General features: G+C 33.4%; 1 pseudogene across 1 annotated transcript in view; it reads left to right on the top strand.

Annotated features, from left to right (window-relative positions):
* Positions 1–365: 365 nt before the first annotated feature.
* Positions 366–27123, top strand: part of LOC143254930 (transmembrane protease serine 9-like) — a 68420-nt pseudogene continuing 41662 nt past the window's right edge. Inside the window, exons 1-12 of the transcript XR_013030374.1 lie at positions 366–548; positions 2019–2168; positions 3698–4297; positions 6279–6349; positions 7503–7603; positions 9314–9579; positions 10724–10866; positions 11726–11882; positions 19801–19872; positions 22634–22726; positions 23653–24240; positions 26410–26480. The product of XR_013030374.1 is annotated as a transmembrane protease serine 9-like (transcript). The remainder of the gene's footprint in view (positions 549–2018; positions 2169–3697; positions 4298–6278; positions 6350–7502; positions 7604–9313; positions 9580–10723; positions 10867–11725; positions 11883–19800; positions 19873–22633; positions 22727–23652; positions 24241–26409; positions 26481–27123) is intronic.

Below are 27123 nucleotides of genomic sequence, written 5' to 3'. Positions count from 1 at the left end.
GGTGAGCAGAGCACATATTGCCTGTTATGTTGCTTTGTGTTTAACATCAAACAAACAAGCCACCATTGTCCGTCCTTAATAAGAGATTCAGTGTCTTTTAAACTGTTATCTTCGAAAACACAAACCACCAATTAGAATTTTTTATTTCTCTCTAAAAACAGAATTAATCTCTGTCGATAGCCAATTCGGTTTGGCGCTGAACGTATCGTTAACTTCTTACTCATAAACTTAGACATTAAAACTATATGGCTATCATCATCAGAATCAGGTTTGTTGCGTCACATCGCATAGTTTTTGTTGTTTTTTTTAAAGCTCAGACACCTTATCAAAAGGGGAATCCTACAGGACTTAGTAGTTATTGCCTTTGGGATATCGAATAAAGGACTTTATTTAATTCACTGCTAAATTTCATTACGAACACTTGAAATAAGTACACTGGTTCTAACAGTTGCTTAAGACATTCGCTTCGTAGTCCAAGGTTTATTGTTTGTTTTTTAAACCACTAAGGCCCAAAGTCAAAGATATTTTATCGTAGCATCCATCTTTAGGCAAGTATTAATAGTTTACTTCTTATTTTAATTAGTTTCTTTATGGTAATTAACATTTAAATAGCTACATACTTTTGTTTTATATAACTGTATATTCACAGAATGATTTTTATATGTTTTGTTGTCAGAAAAGAAGTGCCTAGCATAGTGTGACCTCTTGCTAGCTTAATATATTAAAACTGGCAGAGAGCCGCAAAAATAATTTGCGCTCAAGTGAATATCATTATTACAACAGTGCTTCTTTGAATACATTCTAGAATAATACAAGCGAATTCTAATCGCAGATACCGAAGTCCACTTGTCTTAGACGTAACATTGGTTAAGCTTTTATCAACTACACTCTAACTTGTATACATCCTCGTTAAACCAAACATGCTCGCCATTTCAGCTGTTGGTGTGTTATAATGTGACGGTTAATCCCACTATTCGTTGGTAAAAGAGTAGTACGAGAGTTGGCGGTGGGTGGTGATAACTAGTTGCCTTCCCTCTAGCCTTACACCGCTAAATTAGGGTGTAGCCCTCGTTTAGCTTTGCGCGAAATTCAAAATAAAACAAACTTGTATACGTTATTTTGCCTTAGTTTAGTTAAACATGAACTTCACCGTACATAATAAAGTCAATAAATACACTTAATATTATGTTACTACTTGACATTAGACCTTTTTGAAAACTTTCATAAGCTTTTAATATGTTGTTGCGCAAAATATCTACTAAAGTATACTTAACATTCATTAAAACAAATGAAGCGGGCGTGCATGCGCATTTAGATAGTAAAGTACGAGCATTTTTAGGTCACAAAAGGTAAGTATTATTTTAATTGATTCTAAGTCAAAATGCGTAGACGTCGATAACTGAAATCAATATGACTTATTGTTAAAAAAGAAGATTGTATAGAATATAAAGTAAAACAAAACTGTAGACAAAAATATTACATGCAAATTTCACTGCTGTTATGGTACGAACTTTTGCTCGGTTAATGTATTATAATATCAGCTAACCATAACAGCGTCAAGTCGTTTCGATTTTGTTATTTAAAACCTGTTCTGAAGTTTCGGTCAAGTCTTCAACAGGTTTGTTTTTTTTTATTCTCAAACAAGCTTGAAAATAGTTGAATGAGGTTTAGAACTTTGGAGGTGAAATATTGTTTCTTTCTTTTAAACAACATTAAAAAAATAGTATAGTAATAATAATAATTATTTAATAACAATAATAAAGGTAGAATTTAAACAGGTTGTGTTTAGGAAGAACATACTGCTCTTCAGTTGGGAATTGCTTTCGAGGAACGAGTTTTGAGAAAAGAATTTTTTTTTCAGTGGTAGCTTTTATTTACCTTTATCTAAGTTGTGAAGACTGGTCATTCAGATGCTTCTCTGTATGGTAATCTGTTTCTAAGATTTCATGGAATACCAACGTCTGTAGAAGGTTGCACGTTAACTGGGACTGATAAGGTTTATTATTTTGATTTTACAGATAATTAAGCTCCACAACGCTACGACTACATCTTGTATCTGTTCTCAAATACAATGTTACGGTACCACGTATGTATTATTATTCTTCTGACATTGTTATCCTTGTCCAACAGTGATGATGAGCTACACAGAGTGAAGAGAATGGGAAAAGGTAAGTTATAATCTTTGTGTAGTTAAAATCTCTCTCTTTTTATTTTACAAAATACGGTGTTACGAACTTTGCTCTCATTTGTTTTCTACTTGTTATTGTTGGTTTTTCCCACATTCATTTTGCTTCGCATATAATCTAAGATAAGGGTAAGTTATGAAAGTGTGTTTTATGTGTGTTTTTCTTTTAGCAAAGTCACATCGGGCTACCTGCTGAGCCCACCGAGGGGAATCGAACACCTGATTTTAGTGTTGAAATCCGAAGACATACCGCTGCACTAGCGGGGGCAGTTGTTAATGATAGATAAATATAATATTTTTATTATTATTTACATTTATGAAGACTGTTTCGTGTTCAACAAGCTGTGCCAGAAAGGGATCGAACTTCAAATTTAGCACTGCAAGACCTCAAGACTGCCGCTGAAAAACCGTGGAGCACTGTTTTTTGTTTTGTTTTTTTACAAAATAAGTGTCACAATATAATCGATTACAACTTTTCGAGGACGGGAATGAATGTGGGTCAGCGGTATGTTTACAGACTTACAACGATATAATATGTGTTGGATAGAGCACAGATAACCTGTCGGGCAGCTCTACAATAAAATAAACACAGAAACATTTGTACCAAATAATCACATCAGAAGACGTAGAAAGTGTGATGTGTCCTAGTAGAGAACAATGAATTTGTCGACAAAACTTATTTTATTTGGGTTATTTCAAATGTAGTTATATGAGTATGAACTGAAGGTGTCTTTAAAGGACTGGGTAAGGTGTTCAGTAAGCCAGTGTTAAAAAAAGTGTTAAAAATTGGGTGTCGATCCTCTTCGTGGGCACAGATAACCTATTGTGTAGCTTTGTACTTGATTATATCCAAAGAAACAAACTAACAACTAAATACATGAAATAACAGAAATTTCTTAATCTCCTGATGGTCTTCATTGGTCAATTCTATGAATTGTACATAAAACAGAAAATATCTTCATTTATACCTATTTAGAAATTGTTAACGAAGTTTTAACTGTATAGAAATCGAATGACATTTTTGCCTACTTCTAAAAGTTTTAAATGAAAGGAAAAATAGATATTGGACGCGTGGAAAAAATTAAGATAATTTTATGTTATTTATGTGAATGGTAAAAATTTTTTTAATTTAATATTTCGCGTGGAAACTCGGTGTAAACTTACACGGGGTTTGGGTGTTTTAGAGCACAGCCACATTAGACTATCTGCTGTGTCCATCGCATGAAGCCAATCACAGATTTTAGTGTCGTAAGTCCGTCGACTTACCGCTGTCCCACCGGAGAACACTTGTATGTGTGGAAGAGTATATGTTTGTACATATATGTGCACACACTTAAGACATAGTTACAATCTTTTTAGCAAAGTGTTTCATATTTTTCTTTCCTTATCGGACCCACAGTGGAATGTCTGCGGACTTACAACGCTAAAATCTAGGTTTCGATACCCCTGGTGGGCAGAGCTTTGGGCTTAACTTCAAACAACAAAAACTTTCCTTATTGTACAATTTTGCAGGGCGTGGTCGAGGACGGTTTTCTTCGTCACATCCCAGTGATTATTCACAAGGTGGAGACAGTGGGTCATTTAATAATAGAAGGAGAATACCTCCGGGTCATGGGGGCATTCCCCCAGGACAACAGAAAAAAAAACCTGGTGAGTTTACCCCACCGGGTCATGCAGGAGGTGGGCATGGAAGACCATTCCCACCAGGTCATTCGAATAAACCTGAAGAGGATGATGGTGGTGGTAGTATTGATGAAGAAGAGGCCCTCGACTGGGTTCAACACATAATGCCACGTGATAAAATCTTTCCAGTGGCTGTGAGTCGCTCGACCATATTTAATCCATCTGCTAGTTCTACTGACAAGTTCCAGTTCTGTCGGACTCCTAAACGTCAACCAGGTCATTGTCGCTACATTCAACACTGCTTACGACGAGAAATATTCAAAAACTACAATAGCTTTTATCGTCATTTATGTTTTATCAAAGGCACATACATTGGAGTTTGTTGTCCTGACTCACATTTTGGAGACACTCCAATCCAACCTCCACCCCCACCACCTCCTACTACACAACCAGTGCCCTCACCAGTCATCGAAAGTCCCTTTGATGAAGGTAAGTAATATTTATACAATTAGTTTAGTTCATTAGGTTTATTCAAAGGAAAAACTACATCAAAGTCTGATGATTGCAGGGAAAAATAATAGACCTTTTCCAGTGTGCAAGAAACTTTTCTGAGATTAGTTAGTATGTTTATAAAGTTAGCCAAATATTGTCGCCCATCAATGTCAACGTGAACGGCACTTGATGCATACATGTGCTAATCGATATGATCAATGATCCCAAAGATTTAGGTATATCTCTCGCTGTATTTTGACGATACATTGGTACCATGTATTGGTATACAGTAAAAACAATATTTGAGGATTCGTGAAATAATACCTACCAAACAAAAATTCTGCAATAAAAATCACAATATAAATAGTAAACAAAAAGATGAAATTGATACCTGAAACTGTCAATACTTGAAAATCCATTACTCAGAGCTGAAGGAAAAACAAAACAAATAGAATAGTACATTTAAAAATATGTCGTTCATTAACGACCATGGTACCTGATGATGCCATAATCATGATGCCATGGTACCTGGCGAATTCATAGTCGTTAAAGAATGAAGTATTTGTGAGACTCAAGAATAAGATACCCATTATTAGACACGATGGTTACTACAACACATAAGTCTTATACTTGGAAGCCTACATACATGGGTATATATATCTCAACTATAAACCAAACCGCTCCAACACCATACACACCAAAAATAAGGTAAAGAAAATTACAGACGTACAGCCATTTTCCCACACGTCAGAAGTTTCTTTGAAAACATACATAAACCGCTTAATGTCAGAACTGTATACACAAACCATAACACAATAAGATCGAATTAATTACATACAGAAACCATCCAAAGCTAAATTACCTCTCACGACATCTCTGTGTAGGTTCACTTCGATAAACTGGAAAACAATAGGACCAACAAAAGTAAGTATTTTGGAGTATAGTAGATATACGAGATTCAGTCTTAGCGACTTATCTGTAATAACATATCATTCCAGAGCATTAAAACATAGAATAAAATATATTAATACAAAATTAATGCTGTATGAACAAGAAAAAGAAAGACAAAAGAAGCCTTTTATATCCGCCGAACTTAAAAAATCTGAAATACTCAACAGCCGCAACACTTGAAATTCTTTTAGACAGGATTAGGGTAAATTAATCTTTAAGACCTTTTTTCTTTCTTTTTATTGGCTATATTTTTATGCGCAAGCAACATCAAGCGTGGGCGCGCTTATACCCGATTTAATTCTATTATTCATCAGGATCTTTCCTACTCTAGCCTCAAATTGAATGTTTTTTAGACAGAATTAGAATAAACTAATCTATCTTGAGCATGGTTAAATACATCAATCGAAAGGGCTTCACTTTCTGAGCCTAAAACTATAATTATATCTCACATCGGTCGAGAGATGGCAGGGCTATGAGTTAAAAGGTTATACGAAAACAAAACAAATTCAGATCCGTTCTATGAGCGACTAAAATTTAACGAACTAACCAAAACAACCACTGAAACACTTTTACTCCTCTTGAAAATATTTGTATGGTTGATTCTAGTGTTAAAAGGGGAAAATCTGAACTAATGGATATTGCACAGTGTTATCGAGCCCCAATTTCTGTTGTCGCAGAAAACAATCCTTTTCATGACTTCTCTGAAGACGGCAACAGTTTAGAAATCGTAACATAGAAAATAAACTAATTAATATATGGTAATGGAAAAATTGTAGCTAATTGCTATTTAGGCTTAGGTGATAGTGCAGACTATTTATCAAAAATAATATCGACTGAGATCCGATTGGCAGAACTTTGCAGTATGTATTCTAAGAAGTTTAGATTTCTGATAAATGTTAAAAACTGAGCTAAATATTATTTGTTATTTAGTATTACGAAAAGAAGTTTTTTATTTAAATAAAAACACGTTTATAGAATATTGAAAAACACGGCATTATATTTTTGATAAGTTACATATATCTTGCAGATTGTGGTCAAAGTTTTAAAACCAGAATAGTTGGAGGTGTCCGTGCTGACCCAAATGATTGGAGGTGGATGGTGAGTAGTTCGGACATACTGAAATGGTAAAATCTAGATTTTTTAAAAATGGTGAGTTACTAAAGCTTTTTCAGATTAATCAGTGGATAACATTTTAAATAATTCATCAGAAGATGGTGAGAACATAAATTTTACTGGTTCTTTAGGCATATATATAAAAGTTTACTGGCTCTTTACCCATACATACGTATATATAAATCAATTAACAGAAGCTTAATAACTATTTTTTTTTTTTATTTACACTCGTGTTTACTGAGTTAACTGTGTAATATTTATAAGTATTGTTAAATTTCAAAATAGCAAAATATTTACTTTACTAGTGATTTTTGTGGTTTGTGAATTACAAGTTCATACTCTTATATTAAATATACCAGACGTAATTTATTTAAAGGTTTATTATTAGTAACCAATTACCCATGGCACTAGTGCATTACGCTCTAGTGTGACGTATTTATGACGTAACATCTGCACCCTGAAAATGGAGAAAATAAAGGTCTCAATGACGAGAAACGGAGGCGAAACGGGAAAACCTTAACCCCTTGTTGCAAATATACTTGCACACAGGATTAACATTTCGCGAAGCTGGGGGTTTCACATCGTATAATTATATAATAAGAGTTTTTTCAGTATCATATAAGCAAAAGTTCCATTATAGTATGATTATAACTCTGTTGTTTGCAATTACTATGCCATGCCACAGATGCGGCATTAAGGAAATGATTTCCTTTTAGTTAATTTTTTTCCATATATCTTTATATGATACACAGTTAACTACAGTTGCTAATAGTTGAAGATCAGTGAAGCACCTAATAAATATGTTAGAATTCAACACGCAGGTTGTAGATGTTTATATAAATCTTTGCCTACAACTCATAGTGATACAGATCATGGTGTGAGTTTTCAATGACTTTAATAGGTATCATGTGTGTCGAGAATTTCAAGTACATACCAACTTGTATCAAGTAGATCACATTTAACCTTGTATTAAGACGAATGGAGAAAAACTCTCTGTTAAATAGGAACTTTGCTATCACTGTTACTTGGCTACATATATTAATTTGTTAACGTGGTTTCAACTCAGTTTTCCAAGTGTCATTTAAATTATTTACTGTTGTTCGCTGCTGTTAATCTGTGCTTGTATTTCAATGTGTAGGCTGCTCTCCTTCGAGGACCGGTTGATTTCTCTGGTCAATTCTGTGGGGGAGTGCTCATAAATAAACTATACGTCTTGACCGCTGCCCACTGCACAGAAGGGTAAGTACGAAAAATATAATATTTTTACGTTATTTCATAACAGTAGCTAAGGAAAGATGTTCTAACCAACATTTATGACACATATTGCATCTCAAGCGATCAGTTCAGCCTTACACCTACCACTATACTGGTACAGGTATGTTGATGACACAGTTGTTAGATCCACATCTACAGAACACACACTTAGTTTTTTTTATTCGCGTTAACTCGATAACCTCAACATTACGTTGTTCACTTGTGAACAAGAAAAAAACTAACCAAATAGCATTTCTGAACCTCAAGATCACAAGAACTGACATACAGTTAAAACCAAAAATCCACAGAAAAATCCCCCATAATGGATTATACATTCCCTGGGACTCAGCACATGAAACAAAACAAAAACTCAACATATTAAGAAACCAAATAAACACAGCCACAAAACTATGTTCACCTGATAAAATTAACGATGAAATAAACAAAATAAAACAACACTTCATGAACATCAACAAATTTCCTCAAAAAACTGTGGAAAACATTATACGCACACACATAGACCAACAACAAACAAACACCAATAAATCTCAAGATACAACAAACTACAAAACCTTACACTACTGCATACCATATGTTCCCGACATAAGCAAAAAAATAACCAACATTTGGAAAAACTTATAACAAAACACAACATTCCAGTAAACACCAAATTTATTCAAAACCCAGGTACAAAACAAAAGTCCATACTATGTAAAAACTACACTGACAAACACAACCTTAACATAATTTATAAAATACAATGCAACAACTGCCACAAATTCTATATTGGAGAAACAAGCAGAAAAATGAAAACCAGATTTAAAGAACATACACAAAAAACAAAACAACTTCACATGTTTTTGAACACTGCAAATCAAATAAATACAACATAATCATAGAAAACACCCAGATACTAAGTAGGGAAACAAATATAAACAAACGCAAATCAGAGAAGCCCTACTTATATAGCAACTAAAACCAAATTTAAACCAAAATAAACGAACACCTTTGTTGCTGTACTAATTAATAACCTAACACCCAACTGCAGCACCCCTACAATCTCATACCCATTTATACTCTCGTCTCTAAGACATGTCCGGCAACGGTCACTTGCAAACTCTTTCTTTTTTAACTTGAAGATGACCAAGGAAGTCGAAACGTTGTTCTCTTCTTTTCAGTAAAAGTGTTAATACCCATATCAGTCGTTCTGAGATACATTTTTATTTCAAGTGGGTTGCTCGTCGTCAAGTATAAGGAAAGATTTGTTAGTGTGATTTCACAACACCAGCTAAACACAGAAATTCACCTTTCAAGGAGTGGTATTTTAAAGCTACATCTAAGCTTCTTGCTTGACCTGTCAAACATAGAGCAAGAACAAAAATTCAGATTGTTTCGTTTCCAGGAAACTAGTTCCAGTTCAACTTGTAAGTCCAAACACCATTCAAATATCACTGCTTATCTTTGTTCACCGATTGTGAAAAATTATAATTGTAAAAATAAAATGTATATTTGCAACAAAACCTGAAAGCTAGGAACGTTTCGTTCGGCCAAGTTATATTACGTGCTGTTTAATCACGAATGAGATAAATACAAGTTTCGGTTACTGTCTATAGGTATAACGAAACGTCACAGAACATATGTTATTCAGAGTTAAATACTGAGCTATAAAATTCATTAGAGTTCGATAACTTTCAGATTAGCAGCTAAGGAAATAAAAGTACGACTGGGCGAATACGACTTTAGCCAAACGGACGACGGAATCCACGAAGATGTGGAAGTGGTGGAGGTCAAAGTTCACCCGAACTACAATCCAAGAACTCACCATTACGATGCCTGTCTTCTGAAACTTGGTCGCCCCGTCCAATATAATACCTATATTCGTCCAATCTGTTTGCCCGCAGTTACAGATGATTACACTGGAAAACTGGGCACGGTTACAGGCTGGGGCACCACAGCCTATGGTGAGTGAATCCCTTTCTGAAGTGGGTCTTCTGTTGTGCCTACTAAATCGTTATTACGTGTTTTAATAAATTTCTGAGCCTATTACTAGAAAAGATTCTCATGTCCGTATTTAGTTACTGCTAATTTGATCCATCTCCTAGGTCGCTCTATTCGTAATCTCAAGGTCGCGGACTCGAATCCCCGTCACACCAAACATGCTCGTCCTCTCAGCAGTGGGTGCGTTATAGTTTGACGGTCAATCCCACTATTCGTTGGTAAATGAATAGCCCAAGCGTTGGCGGTGGGTGGTGATGACTAACTGCCTTCCCTCTAGCCTTGCATTGCTACATTAGGGACGGCTAGCACAGATAGCCCTCATGTAGCTTTGCACGAAATCCAAAATACAAGGAAGCAAGCTAACCTTGTATAATGGTTAACTCATTACGGTCATTATATATCCTACTTTTGATACCTACTAAGCGTAAAGCGAACTGTTTAAACAGTGTTTACATGTTATAAAATTATGAAACTTTTTTCTTTCTACTTAACTTTGAAAGGAAGTACATTTTCGTTATTTCTTCACGTTAAGTATGGGGCCTGAATGTTCGCATAAAAAACACACATCTTATTCTTGTGTATAAGGGATTCTAAATTTACTTTTAAAAATTGGTTTTTTTATTTATGACAGATCTCATATTTGAGTCAATGTAAAAAGCCCAATACAAAGTTCTTCTGGCTTATGTTTGTTCATATTAACTTTATAAACTCCTATTTTGGTAAACGCACACTCCCAGCCCGGCATGGATAGGTGGTTAGGGCGCTCTACTCATAATCTGAAGGTCTCGGCTTCGAATCCCTATCACACCAAACAGTCTTGCCCTTTCACCCGTGCGGGTGTTAAAATGTGATGATCAATCCCGATATTCGTTGGTAAAAGAGTAGCCGAAGCGTGGGCGGTGGATTGTCGTACTTTTACACTCCTAAATTAGGAACGGCTAGCGCAGATAGCCTTCGTATAGCTTTGCGCGAAATTCAAAACAAACCAAACCTTCTTACGAATTAAGGTCAACTTTTAGGTGAATACTACATCAAAGTAAACGAAATATGAAAGTTCTTAGTTGTTCAAGTGACAACCTGTTCAGTTTTTTTTCTTCTTATCCACAGGTGGTAACTCCAGTAGCGTGTTACGTCAAGTAACTCTTTCAGTTTGGGATCTTAGTAAATGTAGCGATGTTTACAAAGTCCAGAACATCACCAACGTTTTCTTGTGTGCTAGTTCCCCAGAGCACGAGGAGGACTCTTGTCAGGTATTATTTAAACTTTTTTAACAAACATAAAATTATACATTGTACAGAGTCCAGTTTTCTTTCCTACTGGTAGTCTTATAGTAACATCAAACTGATAAAGATTTCCTTACTAAGTACAAACAACGGTGAAAACATCTAAAGGCACTCGGCTCGTAATCTTAAGGTCGCAGGTTCGAGTTCCCGTTCCCACTATTCTTTGGTAAAAGAGTAGCCCAAAAGTTGGCGGTGGGTAGTGATAAGTAGCTGTCTTCTCTCTAGTCTCATACTGCTAAATTAGGGACAACTAGCGCAGATAGCTCTCATGTAGCTTTGCGTGAAATTCAAAAACAAACAAACAAACAAAACATTAAATAATGTCATGTGTTTAGTGTTTGACCGCTAGAGGCGTTTCTGTCTTTATCTGCAGTTTACTGTCGTCTAAGTGTTACTGATGAAGAGTTTAGAATTCCTTCCAAATTAGTCTATATCAGTAATGTAGCGTATTTCGCAAAATGTTTTATTAAAAGAAAATGCATACATGGTGACACGAAACAAATTCCAGTTAGCCTACTTTTAGTTAGCAGTAGTTAGTTTTGACTAGCTGTTTTCTCTCTTATCTATCACTGTTAAATTAGGGACAACTAGTATATATAACAGTTGTGTAGTGCTATGCGAAATATTCGACAAACCAAGCGTAATCTTTAGTTGAGAGACAGTAAATGGCATTATTGTAGCCCATGGCTAACCCCAGAAAATCAAGTTACTAGATAAATTATTGGTGAACAAACCAGTAATGTTTTCATCCATTGGTCACTTTCCTCTTACAACAGCCAATTATTAGAAGACAGACGATGTTATTGTCAACTTTTTTTTACTTTAGGGTGATTCCGGAGGTCCCCTTATGATTGAAGGATCAAATAACCGTTGGTCTGTGATTGGTGTTGTATCGTGGGGATTTCGATGTGCTGAACCCGGCTATCCAGGAGTTTACACTAAAGTCGCTGAAGTTTTAGGCTGGATCAAGACCAACGCCATTTGAAAAATGTTATTAGTTGGTTTACGTAATGAAGCTGGACATATAACAGTGGTCAAAATAACGAACATTACACACGATCATAATGTTTAGTTCTTCAAACATAGTCTTAACATTGATGCAATTGACAATATTTTCAAATTTGGTTCAGATATTTAAAAATAAACTGCCCTTTCTGTCTTTTATTTCTTCCCTTTAAAACGTTTAAGTATAACAAATAGAACTTCATAAATACTGCAGACAGTTTGGAAACAACAGCCATTGTTTATCAAAATTTCGTGTACTTCCTCCACAGATTAATTGTTGTACATACTGCTAGTTACATCTGCTGAGGACATGTGTCGTTATTGTTGTTTAGTATATTTACATATACTAGTAAAACTGTGAATGTTTTTCATCATTACTTTACATTCAGTATTAATTTTCTTTTCGATGTTTAGGACCAACAAATGTTCAGTTACTTCTACAATTTTTTAAATATACTTACGTCAAGACATTACAAATCAGTAATGTGTTATATGCTTCAGATTTTTTTCATAAATATTAACAGTTCTTTTTTTTTTAATTTAAAGATTTTATTTACGTTCCATTTGGATTTCTAGTAACGTAATAAAAATTTAGGTACGTATGACATTTTCATATGTGTTCTAAACTTTCAATTAAAATTAATCCTTACAGTGTTTATACTGCTCTAAATATTTTGTTCGTAAAGTTTATACACGTATTGAATATGGAAGTGATTCTTTAGAAGTTAATCTTTTGTTATAAATAATCGGAAGTTTTATGTGCCAGCGTTTTATGTCCTTGATGGAGTTGAAATTTTTATTTTCATTTATATTAGAGTTTGTTCTTTCTGTCACTAACGTGATTTATGCAGTACTGTAATACGTAATAAAATGGTTTTCACCTCTTTTATTTCACTTACTAATTTAATGAAATACAAAAATGTACTTTAAAAACGATTGTGAACCAAAACTTATGCTGTTAACATAATTGGTGTACCTGTGTGTGCGAACCTTCACGTTATGATTTGGAGAAACGTTTTTATGGAAACAATTTTTATATGTTAATAGATTTTGATTTAAAATTCAATTTTACTTTGGAATTTATAATTGTAATTTCTTATGTTCAATAAAAATTAGAAATTTTACAGTTTTTCTGTAGCTCATTTAATTTTCGTATTTATATAGATTTCATTGGACACAAGTTACATCACATCAATTGTTATCAAAATGAATTCACGGAAGAAAATAACTTGAATCTAAATAAAATTAGGAAGACCTGACAAACACATTTCAAAGCAATTTGTTTACATATAATTATTAAGTAATAGTTAATTCTTTGATATCTGACATGATATCATTAACGTTGGCAAATAAGATATTTTAAATTTTATTTATTTGTTCGAATAACGAACGATATATATGCAGAACAAATATCTCATCTTTACAAAATCAACTAATTACAATGTTATATAATTTTTGTTATATTTAGGGGAACCATCCTGATTTCAATGTTATAGAATTTTTTGTTATTTTTACTAGAATCAAATTAAATGTAACAAAAATTCCTTTTATCTTTATCGGAATCAATTATTTTCAAATGGTTCTTCCTCATTACAGAAATATAATCATATTATTACGGGAAAACAATGTCTGTTATTTAGTTATTAATATTTTGTTGAAAGAAATCTTATAGATGAATATCAGTCCTTTAAAAGAAACAATAAAATTAACTTTTAAGAGTGACCTATATCTCTTTTTATTTTCTAAGAGTTAACTGTAAGGTTAAATGAAACCTCACTAAAATAGAAATATTTCCCAATATTTAAAAATATTATTAAATTAAATTTTAAACATGAGTAATACTCAACATTAAGTACTGTCAAAATAATACACAACATTAAGTACTGTCAGAGTGATACACAACATTAAGTACTGTCAGAGTGATACACAACATTAAGTACTGTCAGAGTAATACACAACATTAAGTACTGTCAGAGTAATACACAACATTAAGTATTGTCAGAGTAATACACAACATTAAGTACTGTCAAAATAATACACAACATTAAGTACTGTCAGAGTAATACACAACATTAAGTACTGTTAGAGTAATCTACAACATTAAGTACTGTTAGAGTAATCTACAACATTAAGTATTGTCGGAGTAATACACAACATTAAGTACTGTCGGAGTAATACACAACATTAAGTACTGTCAGAGTAATACACAACATTAAGTACTGTCAGAGTACAGGGACAGGCACCGTTTGCTTTAACTCTATTAGAGTACCTTAGAAAGATTATACGTGTGCTTTATACTTTTTTTCTATCAGAGTATACCTTAGAATAATTATTCGTGTGCTTTATACTTTAACTCTAATACAACATAACTTAGAAGGACAAACCACGCACATTATGCTTCAGCTCTGTTTATTAACATTTTAAAAAGGTGAAATAGTCACTGTATGTTTCATCCCTTTGCTTTATAACTCACAAAGGTTAAACTTGTACCAGGTTCATTTCCATTCCTTGGCTTCAAAAGGCAGCAACCCCAGTTTTAGGATCTATAAGGTTGAGGAGATGACTTGGAAAAATACGTACAAATTTAAAAATCTTCACAACATTTGGAATGACGAATCTCCACTCGCTGAGTTGTTGTGATATTGTACAAGGAAAATAAGATATCTGAAAATTTAGACGAAACGTGGAAAACTGGAAATTGTTTTATAGAAGACAGAAGCTACGGTAAAATGGCTCATTACCCTGTAGATTTCACATTCAAGTCATGATTCTTTTACTTTTTTTATGTTACAAAACATAACGCTTCTTATACAAGTACCTTATTATTCTAAAAGTGAAAAAAACAGAACACGACAATTGCCAAGGAGTCAATCACTGAAAAACATCGTGTGCTATATTAATGAAAGTACGAAATAAGAATTAATTTGTAAACAAACATAAAGCTTTCCAATAAGGAAACAACGTTCCTTAAACACAGCACAGACATACAAAAGAAATCAGCATCTTTAATCAGCTCTGACTCGACGTTAGCATTCATCTTACAATTCATCATGGTTCTTGATAATCAACAGATAATAATGGTCTAGCATGGTACGACGCCCAACTCTTATCAGAGGGTCACTGGTTTGAATCCCCGCCACAGTGAACATGCTTACTCTTTAAGCTGTGAGGGTGTTATAGTTAATCTCATTATTCGTTGGCAAAAGACGACAATGTGCAGAGATCTATACATAAAGCCAATATTTGATACTAATTCGCATACATATGCACAAATAGTAAATATTTGATAACACTTTACCTACATATGTACAAATAGCCAACATTTGAAGCTGGATTCTATTCATGTGTGCAAATAGTGAATATTTGATGCTAGTTTCAATACGTATGTACAAATCACTAATATTTGATGCTAGTTTCAATACGTATGTACAAATCACTAATATTTGATGCGAGTTTTCATACATCTGTACAAATAGCCAATATTTCTTCTTCGAATAAACAGCTGTGTAACTGGCGGTGGAAAGAAATAAATTCATTAATATTTTAAATCAAAACATGCACAATGAAAATTAAGATGTCTGTTTTAGTTATAATGTATTGTTGCGCATGTCTTTGTAGATATTATAGTTACGGTAAGACTTAATAGTAGGGATCGCCAAAACTTCCAAAGATTCACGCAACAATTCAGATTACTGGTTACGACATGTTATATTTACATGTCTTCTAATAATACGCTTAAAATATCGCTAACATTTCCGGTATAACAATTCAAAAATTTCTAAAACGGAAACTTTTTGGTCTAATACCTACCCGCCTGATCAACTCAGCGAGCCTAGCCCCAAGACGGCTCGATCTATTGCTACAATATTTCTCCAGCTTACCTCTTTGGTCTGTGGGTATCCCTCTTTTGATATTCCGATAAATATATACAGACCTTTTATATAAATTCTAAACTCGCCATACATGTACGTAAATATCTTTTAATTCCAATTAAACCCAACATATGGCAATACGTCAATAGATAGACATGCGATAGTTTCTAAAGATAAAGTATATGCTTTGTACAGACATAACATAAAAAGGAAACATACAAGATTATTAAAAATTAAGAATTTTGAAATTAAATAGAGGTCCTGTTACAAAAAGTAATTAAATAATAATTAAAATCACAATCCTAAAATTATAAAATTTAATACCTACTTTGGTAGCTTTGTTCCCTTATTTTCAGTCAAAATAATGATTACATTTTACAAATTAGTGATTGTGGTTTCAGTTCTTGTAAAAGTTATAGCAACCAGATATTTCGTCCACTTCATAGAAAAATAAAAACTGAACAAATAAACAGTAAAAAAGTTAATAGAAAGTAGGGATTGTTGAAGCACTGAAAACTATATAAACTAATAAAGTGATACTAGTTGAATAAATTTTGAAACGATTTTTAATTCTTGCTTTAGTTGGCAAATTTAGATTGCTTCATTTAGCTATAAAACTCACAATAAATATCGCTTTAAAAAATCTGTCTGGCTCATATCACTTTACCTGTTTGTGTGCTTTCTATTGCATAAACGATCCTTACTTTTCGTTAAAATTTTAATTTTCTTTTCTAGTTGTATATTTATTGTATTAAAGAATTAGTAAATAATTTTCTTATACAACTCGGAAAAACCCATTTGAGAAATAAGGTGTAAGATAAAGTCCCCGAGACACCAGAAGGTTCTTGCAAAACAACAGGTAACCTTTGCTCTTAAACATATATTTACATCTTATTCCTGTCGGTATAAGACCGAAAAGTTGAGTTGTCACTTTCAAGTATTTGCCAGTTTTCTCATACAATAATGGCTTCTCCCGTCTCACTAAGTAAAAAGTATCACAGCTTATCAGTACCAGGATGTATCGTCAAATATCTTGGTTTATTTTGTACTTTTCAAGGTCACCTTTTGCCTTCTGTAAAAACACGTCAAATAAATGCTGTTTGTTCGAACATATATTAGGCGAATAATTAACCTCGTTATAGGTGAGAAAAGGTCACATTAAACAGTTACTCTGTGGTGAAACATAATACTCACCAATACCAAGATTTTTTTCCGGTTATTAGTCGTGTAACTTATCTATATGCATTGTTGGTTACTAAAACCGTTTTAGTTGAACGATTGGTCCCATTTAAATGTTATCATCACAAATTATACTGTAATAACGTTTTAAATCACCAATCTTCAAAAAAAGGAATACTCATTTAAATCTATTGTATGCGTACATGTTTTCTTTATATAACAATAGCTACTTCTAGATGTAGCATTATTGAATACATGGTTTCTTTATATAACAATAGCTACTTCTAGATGTAGCATTATTGAATACATGTTTTCTTTATATAACAATAGCTACTTCTAGATGTAGCATTATTGAATACATGTTTTCTTTATATAACAATAGCTACTTCTAGATGTAGCATTATTGAATACATGGTTTCTTTATATAACAATAGCTACTTCTAAATGTAATACATGGTTTCTTTATATAACAATAGCTACTTCTAGATGTAGCATTATTGAATACATGGTTTCTTTATATAACAATAGCTACTTCTAGATGTAGCATTATTGAATACATGTTTTCTTTATATAACAATAGCTACTTCTAGATGTAGCATTATTGAATACATGTTTTCTTTATATAACAATAGCTACTTCTAGATGTAGCATTATTGAGTACATGTTTTCTTTATATAACAATAGCTACTTCTAGATGTAGCATTATTGAATACATGTTTTCTTTATATAACAATAGCTACTTCTAGATGTAGCATTATTGAATACATTTTCTTTATATAACAATAGCTACTTCTAGATAGCATTATTGTTTTCTTTATATAACAATAGCTACTTCTAGATGTAGCATTATTGAATACATGTTTTCTTTATATAACAATAGCTACTTCTAGATGTAGCATTATTGAATACATGGTTTCTTTATATAACAATAGCTACTTCTAAATGTAGCATTATTGAGTAGCAATAGCTACTCTAGATGTAGCATTATTGAGTACATGTTTTCTTTATATAACAATAGCTACTTCTAGATGTAGCATTATTGAGTACATGTTTTCTTTATATAACAATAGCTACTTCTAGATGTAGCATTATTGAGTACATGTTTTCTTTATATAACAATAGCTACTTCTAGATGTAGCATTATTGAATACATGTTTTCTTTATATAACAATAGCTACTTCTAGATGTAGCATTATTGAATACATGTTTTCTTTATATAACAATAGCTACTTCTAGATGTAGCATTATTGAATACATGGTTTCTTTATATAACAATAGCTACTTCTAGATGTAGCATTATTGAATACATGGTTTCTTTATATAACAATAGCTACTTCTAGATGTAGCATTATTGAATACATGGTTTCTTTATATAACAATAGCTACTTCTAGATGTAGCATTATTGAATACATGTTTTCTTTATATAACAATAGCTACTTCTAGATGTAGCGTTATTGAATACATGGTTTCTTTATATAACAATAGCTACTTCTAAATGTAGCATTATTGAGTAGATATTTTTTTTATATAACAATAGCTACTTCTAGATGTAGCATTATTGAGTACATGTTTTCTTTATATAACAATAGCTACTTCTAGATGTAGCATTATTGAATACATGTTTTCTTTATATAACAATAGCTACTTCTAGATGTAGCGTTATTGAATACATGGTTTCTTTATATAACAATAGCTACTTCTAAATGTAGCATTATTGAGTAGATATTTTTTTATATAACAATAGCTACTTCTAGATGTAGCATTATTGAGTACATGTTTTCTTTATATAACAATAGCTACTTCTAGATGTAGCATTATTGAATACATGTTTTCTTTATATAACAATAGCTACTTCTAGATGTAGCATTATTGAGTACATGTTTTCTTTATATAACAACAGCTACTTTTTAATGTTGTATCATTAATAACAAATCGATGTGTCATGGCATTTCTTCACGTGCTAGATGGCTATTGCAAGCTCGACACTTTCTGTAAAGATAGTTAACTTTAATTGAATATTTTATTATCACTACTAGACAATGTACCATGTCATTCTAAACGTTCCTCATGTTTAAATTATTTGAAAATGTAAATCATTATAATTCTTCAGATATATTTAAACGTTACATTGTACGTATTGTGTTTAGCATTTTGATTTTTGCAATGTCTTTAGTTAACGTTCTTTATTCTCGGCATACCTTTAGTTAACATATTTAATCTTGTCATATCTTTAGTTTACGTCCTTTAATCTGGCCATTTAGTTAACATCCTTTAGGTCATAACGTATTTAATTTTGTAATGTGTTTTTAATTAACGTATTTAATCTCATCATAACTGTAGTTAACGTCCTTTAATCTGGTCATACCTTTAATTAACGTATTTAATCTTGTCATACCTTTAGTTGACGTCCTTTAATTTGGTCATACCTTTAGTTAACGTCCTTTAATCTAGCCATTCCTTCAGTTAACATATTTAATCTGGTCACACCTTTAGTTTACGTTCCTTAATCTTGCGATAAACATGTGTATGTTGTACGGCTAAATCGTGATGCTCCATTTCCAGAGACATACCGAAAGATAATTTATTATTAGAAGTTTATGTTCATTCAAAAAGGTAATCAAATACACGGAAAGTGAAGGTAGAGAAGTGGTCTCGTAACTGTCTGTTTCAACTATAAATGCAACTTTTCTATTGGCTGTTTGGAACCAGATACGTACGTGTACAACATCCATTCGGTAATTCCCCTTCTTTCGAGGTAAGTAAATGTCCTCCTTAACTAAAACGTTGTGAAATTAGTTTATCTATGAAAATCAATAGATTCGGACCTGTTAGAGAACGTGTAAGGCAAGAGCAGATTGTCAATTATTATTATTCCTAGTTCTGAACAGTGTTATAAGCACCAACAGAAAGGTATGGGTAAGTAGAAGTAATTCATTCTATCTAGTTTGACAGTAACAGTAGTCGTTGATTGAGGTTAGTGTAATAACTGGAATAAAGCACTTTACCCATGATTCCGCGAACTGACTCGGTCTGAATTCTACATCTACGAGACACATGACCTTTACATCCAAGTTAAGGTTATTCATCATTACGTTATCAGTTAGGTAAGTTCGTCCGAAAGTGCGTATTATTCATATTAAGGAAAACGGTCATGTAACAGTGTGTGGTTTGTTTTGTTTTGAATTTCGCTCAAAGCTACACGAAAGCTATCTGCACTAGCCGTCCCTAATTTAGTAGCGTGAGACTAGAGGGAAGGCAGCTAGTCATCACCACTCTAATGCCAACTCTTGGGCTACTCTTTTATCAACGAACAGAGGGACTAGCCGTGACATTATAACGCCCCACGGCTGAAAGGGCGAGCATTTTTGGTGTGACGGGGATTAGAACCCGTGACCCTCAGATTACGAGTCGAGTGTCTTAACCACCTGGTCATGCCGGGCTAACAGTAATGTGAAGCGTAGGTTAAGTTGTTACTTCTTCTGGTGGGGGCGTATTTAAGTATTACAGATTTGATGAATAACCTCTCTGATGAACCACATCTTTAGTAAGTTTTATATTTTTATATAACACTTATTGAGAATTGTATCAACATTATATCATTTGAGTGTGATATTTCCATTCAATATTAAAATATAACTTGCAATTAGACTTAAACAGGATATCGTCCATAACGTACTTTATTTTGAAATTTCATCTTTGGTTAACTGTTTCATATAATTACGTTGTAAATGTGCAATATCGCACCAAGAAAGCTCATTTTTGAACTGAAATGAAGTTTGGGAAAAATAGAGTTAATGAAACACGATAAAAGTATTCTATTGAATAGAATAAGACACCGTAATTTGTAATAATAAATCTTTCTTGTTGTATCAAATATTAAGAATGACAAAAATCAAAGCAAAATATTTAATAATTACGTTGTTGAATGGAAAATAAAACTTTTCTTGAAGTTGGTATTCCAGTTCTCAAGATTGTCAATACCCAAACATACAACTTTATAAAACTTGTTATATTTAGGTCAATATCTAGTCCTGTTAGAAGAATAAAGACAGTTTATTTAAATTTAAAGGATAAGCATCAGTCTTTCTTCATTTGTATGCAGGCCTTGCATGTGGTTAAGACACTCGACTCGTAATCCGAGGGTTCTAATCCCCATCACACCAAATATGCTCGCCCTTTCAGTCGTGGGGGCGTTATAATGTTACGGTCATTCCCACTATTCTTTGGTAAAATAGTAACCCAAGAGTTAGTGGTGGGTGATGATGACTAGCTGCCTTCCCTGTAGTCTTATACTGCACAATTAGGGACAGCTAGCGCAGATAACCCTTGTGTAGCTTTGCGCGAAATTCAAAACAAACCAAACCAATACTTGTATGGAAACGGTAAATAGTCTTAGATGAAGTACATTGTAAGACTAAACACTCATTTTAATTAAGTAGTTCTAATATCTTATGATACGCGAGACTTGTGACTGTATTAGTAATGTATACCATTAACCATATTATAATATTACAATCAGTGCCTTCATTTATCTGATTGCCCTGTACTGGCAACGCTTTTTTTGTTTTTAATTTACTTCTCTACAATTGTATAATTACGTTACGTTAAAACTATTCAGAGCTTTACCTCATTGTTACGGTCCAATCCACTGCTTCCGCTTATGCCCTATCTGATACATCTTTACAATATCTTTTCAACATAGTTTCCGTGGTACAAGAGTTAATAGTAAAGTTTTCATACCCAAAGCACATCATTCACATCTATATTCTTTCCATAATTCAACTATTGTACGAGGACAGTAACACTCATTTCTTTCTTCAGCTACTTGAAGTATGCGATGGTTGAACAAGAGGTATGAATAGAAGCCTTATCTCTATGAACCCGTATCCTGTTGGCATTGTTTGTAGAGATAAGGCTTCCAGTCATATCTCTTGTTCAACCATCGCAACAAGAGGTATGAATGGAAGCTTTATATCTATAAATCCATATTCTCTTAGCATTGTTTATAGGTGGAAATTTTTCATTATCATGTTGTGTACCTTTGCATAGAGCACGGGAACTGGCCTTTTACGCTCGTTGTTCCTTAACGCATTTAGACGCCTCATTTTGCTTATTATAGGTAATGTGCGACTTGTTTCAGCTCTCGTTCTGGGTGGTCTTTATGCCCCAAGTTGATGCATATTATTATTTTTTCATTGTCTTTAAGTGGAAAATTTTAAATTGTTGGTCTTAACACATCTTTATAATTTGAGTGAATGAATATATTGTTTCGGGAAAGGTTGTTACACACACTTCCTAAAAGCGATTAGTTTCGGTGACACCACATTACATACGTAAAAAAAACAAAAAAACATGTTGGCTGTGGTTATCATGTTACTTGCATGTCCCAAGTATTTTTAATACAACGTACTTAATTAACTCTGTGTATGTTTTACAATGAAACTACCTGCACTGTGGCCAAAGCGAAGATCTGTTCTTGAATGTTGAGCGCTATAATTTCTAAAGCCTTCTCTGAGGTATCGAGAACAAACCATAAGAATAAATTAGAAATAATTAAAATATTATTGCAGAAGTAATTAATTAAATAACAGCCTTAAAATATTCTTGTTTCAGTAAATATAATTGTTGGTTATACTATTTCTTGTTTAATTATTAAAACATCTTTTTTTCTTGGCAGCAATGAAATCATGGTTCTCAGTTTTGCTGTTCGTTTTACTGATCTTTGTTACTAAAGGTGACTCGGACATCGACAAGCGTTTCAAAAGGCAAGGTACGTTTCTTTTAATGGGTAACTTGCATTAATTTAAATACAACTTTTTTATTATTATTTTAAACAGATGAAGGAAATCGAAATATCTAGAACACAGAACATATACGGATGCATTAAATCTCGTGTATTGAATAGCCGTCATAACACCTAAACACACACGTTCCCTGTGATTTCCACAGGCAATGCTAACTAGAAATATTTCAAACGACGTTTTAATTAATTGTCAAGTAGCGAGTCTGAAACAGCTGTAAACTTACGTATTGACAATGTAAGTTTAAAATTAATTTTAAAACATTGACATTCCTACTACCCGGTTTCAGAGTAAGAACCTATATGAGAAAGACTTTAATAAGCCTGCTGTTTGAGGCTTCAGTCTTAAAATTCCTACTAGTTGTAATTCTAATCTCAAGAAATTTTCACTATGAAACATCTTATTGAGCTGAGCATGCAAAACTTTTTTGTGTGGTAGAACCTTTCGAACTCCAAACCATTCTTTTCACAGTTCCACATAAACATCCACGAGTCCAAGCCTTTCAAAATATTTGGGACAATTTTTTCTTAAACTGTTTAGTAATAAACGTTATACTCCTATCCTATAAGTAAAACGCCCAAAAGTTATTTTTGAAGAGGAGCGAAAGGGGACATGCTCCAAATTTATGTAAATAAAAACACAATGGAGAGCCGTAGTTCTTTCTAAACTCTAAACTCTCTAGTTTTTCTGTTTTACTTGGACATTCAAATTGATTCCGGCTAATATCCAGTACAATTTAATAATCCTTTGTGTTCTAATCGTATAAAGATTATCAGTTGTATTAGAATAATTAATGCAACTGTGATTTGGTATGTTCTTAAAACGTTTAAGATTGTTTATCTGTAACGTAATATTGAGTTATGTGTTTTCTTTGTGTTTTCATCTCAATTCACAGAAAGAACCACCCAACCGCCTGGCTTTGAACACGAGGGGCATCAGATTCGCTTTGGTAACGAAGAATCTGGAAGTACTACCCTTTTTGGTAACAAACAGATTCAGGATGTCGTCAAAGAGCTCATCAAAGTGCTTGAAGATGTGTATCCTGTTATTGCTGGTAGGTCGTCCATTATTAATTTTGATGCCGATCCTAACGAACGGTTCCAATTCTGCAAGACGCCCAAAGATGAACCGGGTCATTGTCGAAATATCCAACACTGTTTACTGCCTGAATTTGTTGCAGACTATACCAAGTTCATTGGTTACGTTTGTTTTATCAACAGTCGTTTCGTAGGAGCTTGTTGCCCAGACGACCATCCAGCGGAAAGCCTTCCAACACCTCTCACCACAACCACAACATCAACCAAACCAAGTAAACCAGAAAGCACACCAAGACATTCTGATTTTATTTTTCCGACAGAGCCACCTACATCGATACCCATATGGCTTCTACCTCCTCCCAAAGCAACGCAGCCCCCTACCATGCCTCCTCCTACATCCACACAGTCCACCCCTCAACCTCTACCAAGTTTACCTGATGAAGAAGGTTTGTTGTTGTTTTTTTCTGAATAAAGTGATTTGTTTATTTGTTGTTAAGCGCAAAACTACAAAAAACGGCATATTTGTGCTGTGCTGATCAGGGGTATCAAAACCTTATTTTTTGTGTTATAAGCCTTTAGACTTGTCACTGAAGACTAAATAAAAGGAGTTCCCGTAAAAGGACTATGTTCTTGTTATCAAAGCACAGCTTCGCCCTAAATGGCAATAGGTTTGGGGCAAGCAAGTTCAATGCAGCTTTTTTTCCAATTCAAACCTAATGTTGTGGTTCGACAGTCCAGTTTTATTATGGATCATAGGGAAGAAGTTCTCTTGTAAGTTGTCTTTTATAGGTTACCCTTGAGTCACAATTTTTTTTCACTCATTTTATTATACGTAGAGTTGATCCGCCAACAAGTAACCTTTGTGACTCTCAAGTCACACCTACCAATGTATTGTTTGTTTTTGTTTGTTTTTTTGCAGTTGTTACGATTGCGAACACCGGCACCATTTTCTTGATATATTTTTGTTTCGGGGTTTTACCCTAACGTTGAACATTGGCGTTATTGCCACTGTTCAGTTTGATTGCATTGTTTTCAAGGTTGGTGAGTCCTTGACTTTTTAATTCTATTTAACTTTTCAACCTTTTCTTGGCACTGTTTAGCTTTTAACTTGTTTTATTACTTTTGTAGTACTTTACTTCCATTTACCTCTTAAACGGTTGTTTGACTTCATAAAACCCGAAAACACCAATCAAAAGGAAGTATATTATTAAGGCTCTTTGTAGCAAATCAAATTTTGTTAGTTATTAATTAAACACTATTTATAAAGCTAACACCACAAAATAAGTTTGGGTATAAACGTATTAGTAGATGAGAACCGTACAATGTCATTTGATAGAAGGGTATTAAAATGTTTACAGAAAGCATTTATGAAAATAATAGATACAGATAACCGGTTACTTTGAAACAACGTAATCTTTATTTCACTTTTAAAATATAGTAGTATTAATGCAAGTCCATTTCAACAGTAAACTCCAGATAAAACAGGCCACAACACACATCAGCACGAAGTACAATTTTCAGTGACACATATCACTTTTTACGCGGTCCGGCATGGCCAGTTGGTTAAGGCGTTCGACTCCCCGTAGCACTAAACATGATCGCCCTTTCAGTCGTGGGGCGTTATAATGTTACGGTCAATCCCACTATTCGTTGGTAAAAGCAGCCCAAGAGTTGGCGGTAGGTGGTGATGACTAACTGCCTTCCTTTTAGTCTTACACTGCTAAATTAGGGACGACTAGTGCAGATAGCCCTCAAATAGCTTTGCGCGAAATATAAAAACCAAACAAAAACAAGCACTTTTTGTAATACCCGTGGTAAGAACAGCACGGATAGCTCACTGTGTACCTTTGTGTTTTGCTACAAATAGGAAACAAATCTAATTGCCGTGAATCGCTACCCAGTGTTATCATGTGTTATGTACGGTAAAATTAATATACGATAACATTAATATCATACCATTGTTAATATTATAGTTGTATTGGTAATTCTAGATCTGTAAAATAAAATAAAATTGCTTAATTTGAAATAATAAATATATTAATTCAGATATTACACAAAACGTACATTTTTCTCTGTAACGCTCAACACATTAAGTGGTAAGGAAATATTTAGAACATCATTAGTTTACAAGTAAGTAAGGTATTAAACAAACTTTTTTTTAGCATGTAGCAAAACATCAGTGTAACTCGATTCGCCTCTGGATGCGAGATATTAAATATGTTTCCTTTAGAATCTAGCAGTACACCTAGAATGTAATTAATTTTTGGGTGAACGTGTTAAACAAATTCTCCTCTTATCGACAATTTCTCATATTTATAATTTTACACGTTCTTTTTGTTTAAAGTGTTACAATACGTCTAGAATGTGTTCTGTTTGTCGTTATACTGTATTAAGCATTAGTTTGTTTTTTTACCGTTTCTAAAGCTGTTGTTTAACATGTTAATGTCTTATTTGATGTTTATGACATTTACTTAATTTAACCGAGCTTTTTTTTGTAATCTTAAACATTGCAGTTTATCACTTTTGTTTACGAAATCAACGACTTTCATCGTCTTTATATTGTAGCAACATGACGTATTGTTGGTGGGTTTACAACAAACTTTCTTTTTCTTTAGAATGTGGTCTTAGATACAAAACAAGAATAGTTGGAGGCAAAGAAGCTGATCCTCGAGACTGGTTGTGGATGGTACGTGAAATATAAATTCACTTTTTTTTTTTCAACTGATGCTTTTAAGCGTAGAATTACCAAGCCTCATTGGCTTTATAAACAGATCTAAATTATTTATACTCCAAGTTGCTGGTGAGTTTGTGATTTTGCAACTTGTACTTAACCCCTAACAACACAATGGTCACACTCACAAAAAAAAATGAAGGAAGTGTGTGTTTTCTTATAGCAAAGCCACATCAGGCTATCTGCTGAGCCCACCGAGGGGAATTGAACCTCTGAATTTAGCGTTGTAAATCCGTAGACATACTGCTGTACTAGCGGGAGGCGTGAAGGTAGGGATGTAACCAATAGGTTAATTTAACTAAGCGGTGTTAGGGTATTCTGTGTATTAGGATAATTTAACTAAGCACTGTAAGGGTCTTTCGTGTATTTTATGTAGAAACTGAGTGATTTATGCTTTCTCTGTGGCCAGTTCTTTACGACGTGTGTTGTAACTAACAAAACAACAACATTACTAACTATCGGGAATTTGTGTTTAAATACTATTAGTTTGTTTTTTACCGTTTCTAAAGCTGTTGCTTAACATGTTAATGTCTTATTTGATGTTTAGGACATTTATTTAATTTAACCGAACTTTTTTTTGTAATCTTAAACATTGCAG

Source organism: Tachypleus tridentatus, chromosome 7 (assembly GCF_004210375.1).
Source record: "Tachypleus tridentatus isolate NWPU-2018 chromosome 7, ASM421037v1, whole genome shotgun sequence".
Classification (NCBI taxonomy): Eukaryota; Metazoa; Arthropoda; class Merostomata; order Xiphosura; family Limulidae; genus Tachypleus; species Tachypleus tridentatus.
The sequence above is the reverse complement of the archived record's forward strand: the minus strand, read 5'-3'. Positions and strand labels throughout refer to the sequence as shown.